The sequence below is a fragment of the Gossypium arboreum genome, chromosome 5 (genome assembly GCF_025698485.1).
Source record: "Gossypium arboreum isolate Shixiya-1 chromosome 5, ASM2569848v2, whole genome shotgun sequence".
Taxonomy (NCBI): Eukaryota; Viridiplantae; Streptophyta; class Magnoliopsida; order Malvales; family Malvaceae; genus Gossypium; species Gossypium arboreum.
In genome coordinates this window covers 71,932,441-71,945,113 of record NC_069074.1, presented here as the reverse complement: position 1 = coordinate 71,945,113, position 12,673 = coordinate 71,932,441, and the positions used below count along the sequence as shown (strand labels likewise).

At 37.8% G+C, this 12,673-nt stretch overlaps 1 non-coding gene across 1 annotated transcript; it reads right to left on the bottom strand.

Moving 5' to 3' along the window:
• Positions 1-1,639: 1,639 nt before the first annotated feature.
• LOC128293535 (small nucleolar RNA R71) lies at positions 1,640-1,746 on the bottom strand. Its single transcript, XR_008283716.1, has one exon. It is a non-coding gene; the product is annotated as a small nucleolar RNA R71 (small nucleolar RNA).
• Between the last annotated feature and the right edge of the window lie 10,927 nt (positions 1,747-12,673).

The window sequence follows — 12,673 nt, the reverse complement described above, 5'->3', positions numbered from 1 at the left end:
ATTACTTGAAGGAAGCCAGACGATCCATCTCAAAAGCCGGAGCTACTCCAAGACTGAAGATCTCTCTCAGAATTCCTTCAGGGGTTTTAGAGTTTTCTTTATGTTTTTTTATTTTCATAGTTTTGAGACGTACTCTTATTTTATTATGAACTAAACCCCTTAGATACCTAAAGGGGATAAAACCTATGATGGATCCTATTATTATTATCTGAACTGTATGATAAATACTTGATTTGTTCTTAATTATGTGTTCTTAATGCTTGAGTTAATATTTCGGGTATTAATTCATGATTTGATGTGCTTATGCAGAGGAGGAATAGACCCTACCTAAGAGTAGATTTGGCATAATTAAGCGGAGTTGATCGAACGCCTAGAAATAGGGTTACGAGATTTTACCGGATTAGGGTGAAACCTAATATGGGAGTCTATAGAGTGATTTAATGCTTCCCTAGGGGTTTTAATTAAGAAAGAAATTTCGATTAATTCAACTAAGGGTTAGACGTTATTAGTCTCGAAAGGGATAATAACATAGGTTAGGGAGTCTCACGGATCAAGTCGAGTGAATAAATCGTCCTGTTCAGAGTCAGATAACAAGTGAAATCTAGGTGGATTCCTCCTTGGGTGTCGTTTTTATCAATTGCTTTTCTTCAAGTCTTTTTCCAAATTTTCTCTTTGCTTTAATTAAATTAGTTAATTAGTTTAGATAATTAGTTTAATAAACAAACCCTTTTTATTCTTAGGCTAGATAATAAAAAGATAGTTATTACTAGTACTTTTGGTTCCCTTGGGTATGATATCCCGGTCTTGCCATTACTGTGCTATTGTTCGATAGGTGCGCTTGCCTTTTCGTCGTGATAATAGTTAGTCTAGGTTTGATCTTCATTATAAATATTTATTACTTGTTACGAATCACGCAATCAAGTTTTTGGCGCCATTGCCTGGGAACTGAAATATTAGGAACACTAAATTTTTATTACTTTAGCCATTTATTTTTCTTGCAATTTTATTTTATTTTATTATTTATTAATTTACTTTTTTTCTCTCTCTTGGCAGGTTTTTATAGTTTATGAGTAGAAGAAACCCATCAGGACCATTACTCTTTGAAGAAGAAATCGATCGTACAATTCGCAAAAATGAAAGAGAAATAAAGCGTAGTTTACGCTACACAGAGAATGAGCGAGAAGACGATACTCAAACCCCAACCAACGAGATGGCTGAAAACCCATGCGATCAGCTACCTCCTGCAATTGCAGCTAATCAAAATCCTGCTCCACATACTATGTATGATTATGCTAAACCTTCTTTTACAGGAACAGAGTCTAGTATAGTTAGACCTTCTATTGCTGCGAATAATTTCGAACTAAAACCTAACACAATTCAGATGATACAGTAGTTTGTTTAGTTTGATGGCTTGCAGGATGAGGATCCCAACACGCACTTGGCAAATTTTCTTGAATTTTGCGATACATTCAAAATCAATGAAATTTCTAATGATGCCATTCATCTTCGATTATTTCCATTTTCACTGAGTAACAAAGCTAAACAGTGGTTAAACTCGTTACCACGAGGGTCTATCACTACTTGGGAACAAATGACCGAGAAATTTTTACTAAAATATTTTCCCCCAGCTAAAACGGCTAAATTACGTAATCATATCTCTTCTTTTGTGCAGATGGATTTAGAAACACTTTACGATGCATGGGAGAGATACAAGGACTTACTGAGAAGGTGCCCTTACCATGGGTTACCGCTTTGGCTGCAAGTTCAAACGTTCTACAATGGTGTGAATCCCTCGACAAGACAAATGATTGACGCAGCTGCTGGTGGAACCATCAACAATAAAACACCATAAGATGCATATGAATTTATAGAGGAGATGTCACTAAATAACTATCAGTGGCAAGTTATGAGGACAAAGCCAACGAAAACAGCCGGCGTTTATAACATTGGTTCAGTCACTATGCTTTCAAATCAAGTAGAACTTCTCAATAAAAAGATTGATAGTTTTCTTGGTTCTACGCAGGTACATCTAGTAATGAGGTGTGACTCAAGCGGAGGAGGTGTGCATACAGAATATCAATCCTTCAATCCCACAACCGAAGAGGAACGAGTCAACTATATGGGTAATAATAACTTTAAATCTCAAAATAACCCATACAATAATAAATCTCAAAATAACCCATACAATAATACTTGTAATGCAGGTTAGAGGAACCACCAAAATTTTTCCTGGGGAGGTCAAGGAAATCCAAAGCCACAAAATCCTCAGGGTTTTCAACAGCCTCCTTATCAGTAGGAGAAAAAACCAAACCTTGAAGATATGCTTTCTAAATTCATCTTGGTGTTAGAAACCTATTTCCAAAATACCGAGACAGCACTTAAGAATCAACAAGCATTGATCCAAGGACTCGAAACTCAGATAGGCCAGCTGTCTAAACTAATCTCTGAACGACCACAAGGTAGCCTACCAAGTAATACTGAACCCAATCCGAGGGAACACCTCAATGCAATTAGCACTCAATGCAACTCATGAACCTCGTGTGCCATATCCTAAAGTGATGACGAAAGACAGAACAGAAGAACAATTCAATAAGTTTGTCAAACTCTTAGAAATTACATATTAACTTACCCTTTATTGAAGTTCTTTCGCAGATGCCCAACTCAGCAAAATTCTTAAAGGAACTTCTGAGCAATAAAAGGAAATTAGATGCTACATCACATGTGGAACTCAATGCAGTCTGCTCAGCTATTCTAAAGAATGAGCTACCTAACAAATTGAAAGATCCAGGGAGTTTTACAATTCCTTGCTTAATTGGCAGTCTATCTGTGAATAATGCTTTAGCTAATGTAGGGGCAAGTATAAATGTTATGCCATATAAAATGTTTAAACGACTAGGTCTCGGTAAACCCAAACAGACTAGGATAAGCATACAATTGGCTGACAAAATAGTTAGATTTCCTAAGGGTATTATTGAAGATGTTCTCGTTAAAATTGATAAATTAATTTACCCAGTAGACTTCATTGTCTTAGATATGGATGAGGATAACGAGGTACCTCTAATTTTAGGACGACCATTTTTAGCAACTGCCAGAACCATTATTAATGTAGGCACAGGAGAGCTAACACTTTGTGCAGGTGACGATACAGTAACACTCCAAGCACGCGACTTAGTCAAAACCTCTAAGACTCAAGATAATGCTATAAAAACTGTCGATAATAAAACTAATATTCAATCGTCCTTACAGGAACTTCCTCAAACAAAGACAACAGAGACAGTGCACTACTATCATGAAGAGAACAAAGACGTCCATGAAGAATGAAGACTACGGATAGAAGAGCTAGACGAATGACGAGAACACATGATAAATCGAAACTATGCAAAAACAAGCCCGATACCTCTCTTAATCAACTTAAAGTTGGCGATATAGTCTTACTAGATGCCGTTGATTCTCACATTGTCACTACCACACCAAATGATGAAATCCCTCTTACAGTACTCAGTGTTTTCCCATTCGGTACAGTGGAGGTGAGTCATCCCAAGTTCGGCACTTTTAAGGTAAACAACACCCATTTAAAACCTTATTTTAAAATTGACAACAGGAATGAGGAGTATGAACTTCTCGAACCACTATGATCATTCAACGGAGAGGAAAGTCGAGCTTAGACTATAAATAAGCGCTTCTCGAGAGGCAACCCGAGCACTAACAGATTTTGATTTCTTTATTTTTATTTTTATTTTCTCACACTTCGAATCAATTAACTTAATCTTTGAATTACAAAGTTTTTCAGCACATACGGCCAGGCACACGGGTGTGCCTAAAGCCTTCGCCAAACAACGGAAGAGACACGGCCGTACGGTACAGCCGTGTTGAAGCAGGACATGATTTCCCCAAAACTTGGGGTGCGATAAATCCCCACGACCGTGTGACATGGCCGTGGGTGAACTTGATAGGAACACATGGGCGTGGGAATGAAAACCCACGGGCGTGCCAGGGATAAGGCTCGATTCTGTTTCTTCGACATGGGCTTGAGACACGCCCGTGCCATTCAGCCGTGTACAACAATACATGGGCGTGTTACCATAACACACGGGTGTGGGAGAAGCGAACAAAGCTAGGCACGACCGTGTGCCATGGCCGTGCGCCATGGCCGTGTGCCACACATGCCCAAGACATACGAGCGTGGGACAGTAGCCGGGCACAACCTAAATTGAGAAATTCAAAAAACACGGGCTCACCCTCCAAGTACACGGGCGTGGCCCTAGGCCGTGTAACCTTCTCTTATATAAACAAACCGCTGTTCATCTTCTTCCCCCTTTCAAAACCCTAGCCGAAAACTCCTCCTCCCTACTCTCTAATCCTTGTTCCAGCCACCATTCCCAAAATTCTCACTTCCCCAACCCTCAAACCACTCTGAAATCCATTCCCCTTGCATTAATCCCCACTTTCCCCTCTCTATACCCTCTATTTTTCCTCTACATATCTATACCCCCGCGTCACACGCCCGTGCTCGACATCAACATGCTCGTGCGCTGCCATACAGCAGCCTTTGGTTCACTTTCTCAACTTTATTTTTCCAATTTGTATTGCTACATTAGTGTTCTACATGATTTACATAGATATTGTAATATTTTGCTTTAGACAAGTAAAGAATTTGCCTTAGAATTTTCTATATTTGAATTATTTAAGCCACTAGATAGCATATACTAGTTTTGGGCCTCTTACTTAACTACTGATGTATCTTGGATTCCATCAATGCTCATATTTTTTCAGGTACATTATGTCGTCATCAAGAGGAAAGAAGGCCGCGGTCCCATCCTCAAAGAGACATAGGGGACCAGGTTCTTCCTCGGTGTGTGCTACAGTCGAAGTTCGGCACCCGTTCCTTGAATTTCCACAAGCTTCGCAGGAGGAGTTATTTCAAATACTATGCGCACGACCCATCACCACAGGTCACTACATCGACTGGGCTGCCATAGAGCAAGTCCAGCTCGTTGACGCCATCCGCACCCTCTTGTCCACAGACCTATGGAAACGGTTCTTCGCTATTACTGAACCTACTTATTTAGAGCTAACTTTAGAATTATGCTCTACTTTTCATTTACAGGTGGTGATGACGAACAATGATGACCCAGGCACCATTCACTTCCGATTTGGCAGTCTAGTTCGTTCGATGAGTGTCCCAGAGTTTGGAGTTACTCTGGGACTTTACACCGATGAGTTTATGGAGAAGAAGGACATGAATGCACTACCACGCAATATCCACATCTCCCCTTCCTTGTGCTGGAAGGCTTTGACACCACTCTCTTCCACCTACGACCCCAGCTGCTCGAAGGCCTCAGCTCTCCCCCCTTCCCTACGATATCTCCATGCCATATTGGCGCACACCTTGACTGGAAGGAGAGAGAGCACTGGCATCGTCACCACCCACGACGCCTACTATTTATGGTGCATGGCGAATGCACACGTGACCGACTTTGCATACTTCATTACTTTCACCATTTGCCATTAGACCGAGCGACATAGGAAGGGAGTGATCTCCGTTGGCCCCTACGTGACGCGCCTTGCCAGACACTTCGGCCTCCTCAACACCGCGGCCCAGTCATCAGCGCTGACCCTGATAGGTCAGGTGTCCCCACAGGGCATCACGACTATGTTACACATGAGGATGATCGAGTGCCGACGTGGGATCGATCCTCCTCAGTACCTTCTCTCGCATGCCATTGACAAGGAGGATCTTGAGGACATCCCTAATGATGCTCCCCCATAGCATGAGGAGCCTTCTACCGTGCCACCTAGGGAACGACCAGCTCATGCGGCTTCTTCATTGGCACACCTTTCCGATCGACTCGCCCATTTCGAGCAGTATTGCACTACACAGTTCGAGATGATCCACGAGCGAGATCGGCGACGGGACCGACAGATGGACGATATGTGGGCCATGATGCAGCAGCTGTGCCAAAACTTCCACATCGCCACTCCAGCACCAACACCTAAGAGTCCCACCGACGAGGATCATTGACTCCTCCTATTTATTTTTATTTTTATTTTATTTTATTTTATTTTTAATTTTATTTTGATTTTCATTTCAATTTTATTCTTTTATTTTGAAATACATATCTATATTAGTAAATTTTACTTTTTCCATTTTCTGGTATTTCTAACAAGTAATTCCACTACGCTCTCTTCCACACCAACTCTTAATAAACTCTTCATGATTCTACAGACTTCCAAGCAAAGCTGCTAGGAATATTTTACGGAATGAGGAAACAAAAGGGAAACAATACCTCACGAGTGCCATGTTCAATGACCCAATTTCTTCATCTAGCCAAGAATAATGGCAGCCACCACTTTCCTCGAACACTCCATCCTTAGAATCAAGCTCCACATCCATATAACAGGGAGTTTCACCTCCTTTCCTCTTATGATTTTCTTTATTTTGAATAATATATCTTTGTACATTGAGGGCAATGTACATCTTAAGTGTGGGGAGGGGGTGAACATGAAACCTAACTTTTTGCATTATTCTCAAATCCCTGAAGTTGGTCTTGTGCTTAAGTGATTTTCTCATAATCTTGATTGAATAAATTCTGATTGATCTATAATTATTTTTGGTATGTCATGAATTAGACCATGGGAATTATGCATGATTATTTGATTATAGGACATTAGAGAATCGAGCATGATAAGTTGATATTTTGAGAACTAAAATTTTTTAGATTATTTTCCTAAATTGAGGTATTATCTTGAAATCTTAAGCATATAGGAATGACATCAAAAACCCAAATTTTTGGTGAGATTTTTGAGCCTTTTGAGCATATAGCTTTCTTTCTTGCTCACTTCTTTTGTGGTTTGAGTGTGTCAACATTGAACTGTTATTCTAGAATTTACCTCGATTATACATATCAAGATCACACGTATGATTTGATATACTGAGATGATAAAGGCACTTAGGATTTAACCCATTTACTCCATAAAAAGCCTTCCCACATAATTAAACCCTTAGTGAAACCCCTTGAGCCTACTAACCCTTTTTCATTGATTAACCCTCATCATTAACCCATTAACCCATTATTGTTGAAATCCTCCTATTGAATTTGACCCTTTTTATCGAGATTGAATTTAATATTGTTACCTTGCTATGTTCACCATTTTTTGTTACTGAATCATGAAGTATGATTTCTATATTGTATCGACTTGATTTGTTCTTAAAAAAAAAAAACTTAGTATTATATTGTAATTCTCGGCAAGCTAAAGTTGGCATGAACTCATGTAAAATAGTTCTAGATATTTGTTTGTGGTTCAGTAATTAAGTTTTTGATAGTGGGGTAATATATTGAAATTATCTCAATTCTAACCTTTGTCTCTTCAGCTTGTATCCATACCTGTAACCTAAACCCCGTTACAACCATGCAAAAACCTTTTGATTAGTGTATCATATCATTTACAAGTGGTGGAGATTTGATTTTATGCAAGCCTATGGTAATAACTTTTTGTGTTAGACAATCGAGTGCTTAATCTTGAACCTTAAACACTTTGAGTGATTTGAGTGAATCTTTAGTGAGGTTGTCATCTCTTGTATATTTAGGACTAAAGTTAATTACTTAGAGGAAGGAGATTACCTATGATTTTATTATCAAAATATTCGATTTAGATTGTTTGAGGCTTTTAATGCCCCTATAGTTGAATTCTCACTGTATGATTTTCTATGGAATAACTTGTAACATTATCAGTAATGATTATGTGATTGAGAAGAATGGATTCTAGCAGTAAATGAGAATTTTGCTTGAGGACAAGCAAATGCTTAAGTATGGGGATATTTGATAAACGCCAAATTATACATATCTATACCCCAAATACTTAGCCTATTTATGGATGTTTATTACTAGATTTGTGGATTTTGGTGCTCTTAATCCGGTTATTTCATGTTTTGTACTCAGGAGAGCACCAAGAGTCAAAAGGAGCCAAAAATGAGCTAAAAAGGGACAAAACAGACCAAATTAAGAAGAGGACACGGCCTAAGCCTTGCCACATGGACATCTCACACTCCCGTGGCCTTCGGGGGTGTCGACTAAGGTTTTCACGATTCACACGGCCTGGCCATTGAGCCTACACGACTGTGTGCAATTCAACGGATCGAACACGGCCTAGTAATCATGTCACACGGCCGTGGCACACGGGCGTGTCCCTTTTTCAAAGAGTTGTATTATACACGGAAAAGGATACTTAGGGAGGAAGAAACCCAATCCAAAACCTATATAAACACCCTAAGTGTGACCTAGAAGGAGGCCGCTCTTTCCAGAACTTTTTTGGAATATAGAACTACAAGCCAGGAATTACTTGAAGGAAGCCAGATGATCCATCTCAAAAGCCGAAGCTACTCCAAGACTGAAGATCTCTCCTCAGAATTCCTTCAGAGGTTTTAGAGTTTTCTTTATGTTTTGTTATTTTCATACTTTTGAGATGTACTTTTATTTTATTATGAACTAAACCCCTTAGATACCTAAGGGGAATAAAACCTATGATGGATCTTGTTATTATTATCTGAACTGTATGATAAATACTTGATTTGTTCTTAATTATGTGTTCTTAATGCTTGAGTTAATATTCCGGGTATTAATTCATGATTTGATATGCTTATGCAAGGAGGAATAGACCCTGCCTAAGAGTAGATTTGGCATAATTAAGCGGAGTTGATCGAACGCCTAGAAATAGGTTTACGAGATTTTGCCGGATTAGGGTGAAACCTAATATGGGAGTCCATAGAGTGATTTACTGCTTCCCTAGAGGTTTTAATTAAGAAAGAAATTTCGATTAATTCAACTGAGGGTTAGACGTTATTAGTCTCGAAAGGGATAATAACATAGGTTAGGGAGTCCCACGGATCAAGTCGAGTGAATAAATCGTCCTGTTCAGAGTCAGATAACAAGTGAAATCTAGGTGGATTCCTCCTTGGGTGTCGTTTTTATCAATTGCTTTTCTTCAAGTCTTTTTCCAAATTTTCTCTTTGCTTTAATTAAATTAGTTAATTAGTTTAGATAATTAGTTTAATAAACAAACCCTTTTTATTCTTAGGCTAGATAATAAAAAGATAGTTATTACTAGTACTTTTAGTTCCCTTGGGTATGATATCCCGGTCTTGCCATTACTGTGCTATTGTTCGATAGGTGCGCTTGCCTTTTCATCGTGATAATAGTTAGTCTAGGTTTGATCTTCATTATAAATATTTATTACTTGTTTTAAATCACGCGATCATCACTCTATACTAATATAAGGGCACATGACATAACCAAAATAACCACAAGGGACAACATATTATTTATGCAATTTACTCACCCATGAAAACATCATCTTTTATCTATAAATCAAAATGAGTATTGACCATCATCCATGGCCTTATACAAATTATCATGTTCACCATATGAGCAAACACATTATGGCTAGCTAAAAAAACACTAAAAAAAGACTCGACACCCTATACATGCTGTAACACCCCGTACCCGAGACCATTGCCGGAGTCGAACACGAGGTGTTAACGGACTTAATTCACTTATTTATACAGTTCATTTTACCATTTCCAGACAAGCTGGCTAACTGCGTCACTGTCACCTTAAAAATCATATCTCGAGTTCCAAAACTTGAAAACTGATTCCGTAAATTTTCCCTGAAACTAGACTCATATATCCATCTACAAGTTTTTTTCTAGAATTTTTGGTCTGGCCAATTAGTACAGTTTATTAGTTAAATTCTCCCCTGTTACAGGGTTCGACTACTCTGACCTTCATGCATTACGAATTAGATATCTTCCTGTACAGGGCTTCCATACTTATGCTGTTTGTTTCTAATGAAACTAGACTCGAAAATAAATCTGTAAATATAGGGCATGACTTCTAATTATCTTTGGTTAATTTATAGTGAATTTCCAAATTCAGAACAGGGGATCCAGAAATCGCTCTGGCCCTGTTTCACGAAAACTTAAACATCCCTTAAAATACGGCTCATATGATCATTTAGTTTCTTCCATATGAAAATAGACTCATCAAGGTTCGATTACATAATTTATTTGCTATTTAATTCCATTCCTACTATTTTTAGTGATTTTTCAAATTCACATCACTGCTACTGTCAGCATCTGTTTTTAAGGTAGACTATACCTATTTCATGATTTTCCATGGATCAACTAGCCATTTGTCGTACATAGCACTAAAATGATCGTGATTAACCATTCCAATGGCTAATCGTTACCAAGCATTTCCATACCACTCAATGAACAATATACAAAATGATTATAATGCTATGCTCAAGATATATAAGCCATTTTCGCATGGCTATCCAAATTTATACAATACCAAAAGGTACATGACCAACAACAAAAGGGCAGTCCTATACATGCCATTTTCAGAGTTCAACTAAAAGAGTACCAAAAGGGCTTTGATAGGGTGGACGACTTCGACTTCGACAATCCCGAGTCCGATAGCTGACGAACCAAAATTTATAAAACAGAGAATCAAAGAAACGGAATAAGCATTTAATGCTTAGTAAGTTTTGAATAATGAAATTAATTCGGCTAAGGTATAACATTCATATGGCTAAATGAATAACTTCATATATGCACATTCTCATAATCATACTTACTTCACGCTTCAATCAATATATTCATACACAAGGCATCAACCTAACTAAAGGCCGAAAATTCGTTAATCAATTGAACGGATACTATTTAAAACGAATTGACTTTTCCGATGCATATACGAGACATACCTTATCGTTTGGATTTATGAGCGTATTAATTGAAATTATTACAGCAAAATCGCTCACTTCCAAACCCAAGCATCTTCGGGATTTAGCCGGATATAACAACTCGCACAAATGCCTTCGGGTCTTAGCCCGGATATAGCAACTCGCACAAATGCCTTCGGGTCTTAGCCCGGATATAATCACTAGCATAAATGCCTTCGGGACATAGCCCGGATATAGCAACTCGCACGAATGCCTTCGAATCTTAGTCCGGTTATCATTCGAATAATCATGCACACATGTCCACAAATCATAACACATTTTTATTTCGTTTTCGTTGCCAGAACTCAGACACAAGGCACCTATCTACCATTACCATTTTCGGCTCAATAGCCACATACAAAGAGCATGGTTTTGATTCGCTATATAACATGATCTAATCGAATCATAATCTAAGTTCCATTACTCGAAAACTTACCTCGGATGCCGTCGAACAACTTCAACGGCTATTCAATTACTTTTTCCTTCCCTTTATCGGATTTAGTTCCCCTTTGCTCTTGAGCTTAATTTAACAAATAAATTGATTTAATCATCTTGAACATCGAGAGAAATTCAAGGTACTTAGTCCATATATATATTAGACATTAGAGTCATATGCATGAAATCATGAATCAAATTCAACATATTAGCTAATATTCTCCTTTAGCCGATTATCTAAGTCAAGATAGAATCATCAATATGCTTACCTATAGCCGAATACATGCAACACCAATCTATGTATGCATTCATGTGGTCGAGTATACATATTCCAATATGATATCATTTCCATTTCATTTAACACTTAACATTTACCACATATCAATTAACCCATTTCTTTACTCACGTGGCTGATTATACTAGGTCATGCATACACATGATTAAGTTATTTAACACCTAACTCACATAGTCATAGTGTACAAAATCTTAAGGTCCACATATGAATACCCCCAAGTTCCCATGACTTAACCCCTAACCATATTTTTGCCGAGAATTCCTTGAATTTCTAATAGCATACACACATATAATCAATTTGGAGACTCTATTAACCCAACATACATCCGCAATAGTCTATAGCTCTCTCGCCACTCATTTCACAACTTAACAAAGCTTCAATTCAAAATCATTAGTGAGTATCAATTAACTTAAGCTACCTTCAAACTTTTACTTATCACCTCATGCCAAACCATCAAAATGAACTAATTATAATTACATAGGTACTACCAAAGCCGAAACCTATGCATACTATTATTCCTTATGCCCAAACCAAAGACCACATTCGGCACTTTCATCCACCATTCTACCAAGCATGTAATATTCAAACACAACCAAACTCACATTCGCCCTAGTTCATAACAAGGTAGCCGATTCTTTTCCTTAGTATCTAATGCTCACCTATGATTCTTTTATAGTTCAAACACTCATCTATCATCATTCACCTAACTTTAACATGAAACAACAAAACTCACCATTATTAACTACCATAGTCGAAAACCTTACTCATTCCAAAATCAAAATTTCAACTTGGGTTACAAAAATAACTTGATATTTCACTCAAGATCAATTAAAATTTTAAGAACTAATATAAACACCTTACCTTACTATCAACCTAAGATGACCGAATGCTTTCCTCCCTTCTTCCTCTTTTCATTTCGGCCAAGAAAAACCAAAGAATACAACTCTTTTTTTTTCATCACCCTTCCTTTCCTTATTTTCATCACTTTATTATTATTATTATTTTTATTTATGTTATAAAATATAAAACTACTAACTAATAATTAATACATATTTTATGTATATACCCCATCATGGCCGGCCACTAGCTAAAATTGTGGGTAATTTGACATGCAAACCCATCATTTTTATAACATGCATTAATAGGCCACTTTACATTTGCCTA